Source organism: Varroa jacobsoni, unplaced genomic scaffold (genome assembly GCF_002532875.2).
Source record: "Varroa jacobsoni isolate VJ856 unplaced genomic scaffold, vjacob_1.0 contig00580, whole genome shotgun sequence".
In the NCBI taxonomy this organism is placed as follows: Eukaryota; Metazoa; Arthropoda; class Arachnida; order Mesostigmata; family Varroidae; genus Varroa; species Varroa jacobsoni.
The window spans coordinates 33,339-35,447 of NW_019214493.1; the positions used below are offsets into that span (position 1 = coordinate 33,339).

At 38.6% G+C, this 2,109-nt stretch overlaps 1 non-coding gene across 1 annotated transcript; it reads right to left on the reverse strand.

Annotated features, from left to right (window-relative positions):
* Nucleotides 1-821: 821 nt before the first annotated feature.
* TRNAG-GCC (transfer RNA glycine (anticodon GCC)) lies at nt 822-892 on the reverse strand. Its single transcript has one exon. It is a non-coding gene; the product is annotated as a tRNA-Gly (tRNA).
* Between the last annotated feature and the right edge of the window lie 1,217 nt (nt 893-2,109).

Sequence of the window (2,109 nt, forward strand, 5' to 3'; positions counted from 1 at the left end):
AATTGCGTCGTCTGCTTTACCGTCGTCACCGGTCCGTACTAATGGACAACGCAGATTAAATATTGAAGACAGATGGAACTTATGACATCCAACTACGCTTGAATCATCTATCTGTAGGTTACATACTATTGTATACGTAGTTGTGGCTGTTGTTATTATGTATTGAAACAGTATCAGCTGATGTGTAATATAAGAAGTATCATGTCTGGCCGCTTTTATGGAATAGACAAGCGATTCGCAGAGAAAGGAGTTGTGTAGTATGTTGCTAGAAGTAGTTATGTATGTAATCGTTTGGTCGAAGGTTCTGACTAATAGAAAAAGTATAAATTGATGGGATTTGTCTTACCACTTAGATGCGGTAAAAACAACGTATATCAGACTGAACTGAAACAAAAAAAAGATGATTACAAGCAGTGTGAATGGATTCGAACAAAAATCGTTAGCTGTTCAAATGATATAAAAGTACGATACTAAGATGACGTAATAATAGTAAAACTGTAATGGGTTGGTACCTAGGTCTTGCACAAAGGAATTAGGCAGGCAGGTGCTCGATGCAAAGTTCAAGACATATTTTTACAGCAGTCAAATTTTAAGTTCTACTGTGGAACGCAATGTATTGAGGTATAGTCGATTTCGCTCACAGTTAGCAGCTCAGGATTTTTTCTGCGGCTGTGCGGCATATTGGTTTTAGAGATACGAGCATCCCGCGAGCCACAGGCCTCTACCTTAAGAGCCGCACGCGCTAACCTGTTGCGTCACAGAGGCGACGATCACAGTAAAAATGACCACAAGAAATGTGAGACCAGATAAAACTACACTCTTGCGTCGGCCGGGAATCGAACCCGGGCCACCCGCGTGGCAGGCGAGTATTCTACCACTGAACCACCGACGCTGCGGGTAGTGGCACTGTGTGTCCCATAACTAAGAATAAGTATAGGCAGTTAAAGAAATTGTGTCGTATGAAAAAAACAGAAGCTGATAGTGTTTCTCTCATTAGTCGGCTTCACCACGACATTAGAAAAATATCTTTCCACTTAACATACTAGGTTAAGAAAAACAATGGTTGAACTCGTTTATTGGGTTAATCTATCGAAGCAAACACGCAACAACCTGTTGGCATTCCTAACAGAAGTGCCTCAGTGGGGCCGATTTTAATTACGCTGGTATACTTCTTTTAAAAACAGAGCAGTTGTTCAACATGCGTTTAATAACAAATTCAAAAGGATTAGGGCAAGTACAGGAAACCGAATATATCTTAAGTAAGAATATACATTTAAATAAGAACAACTCATGAAGAAGACAAGTTTTAGATTAGTTGGACAACTATTTATTACCCAGTCTTGGTGGACCTAATTTATGAGATATAGAAGCCTTAATTCAAATTAAAATACAACTAGGAGCCTCATGGAGTACTAACTTCAGCTTATCAAGGGGGTAACAGGACTCTTTAGAAGGAACCGAATGTCGCCAGGACGGTGGATTTTAGCGACGTCTGAATACCCTGTAGAATCAGGAATTCTGGCTGAAGAATTGAAGTGAAATGGAAGACGTTTGAAAAACAGGAAGATTAAGGTAAAATTGTATCTTCTGGTATAATAAGCTAAAGTTGCTACCGAATCAGGACTATCCGGAAACTAAAACCCTAAACGACAGACATCTTTAATAGCTAGCCAACATTAAACAAAGCATCATCGAACTTAAAGGACAATTACTATTCATTTATTTAACACAGCCCAAAATTATACATATGAACAAATCTGGTTCTATTAAAGAAGGATATGGAAAAAGAAATTGGGTTTCCATTATGAAAGCATTGGCAGCGAAGCCGGGTGCTCGTTGTTTAACTCTTGGTGCGGACTGTTTGTTTTCCCGAGCTTTCAACTCAAGCTTTTTAGTCTAGTAAACATGCGACTACCAAAGTTTTGTTAATTACCAAGGTTACTTGTATATATGTATGATGTTAAAATTTGTTTGTGTCATTATTAATATTTAATGTGTAATACTGTGCAGCAGTATGTCTACATCGTGGAAAACTGTGTTCTCACTGTGAATTTAATCTTCAGGCACATTACGTTAGCTGTGGAATGGGTTCAGAGGTCATAGAATATG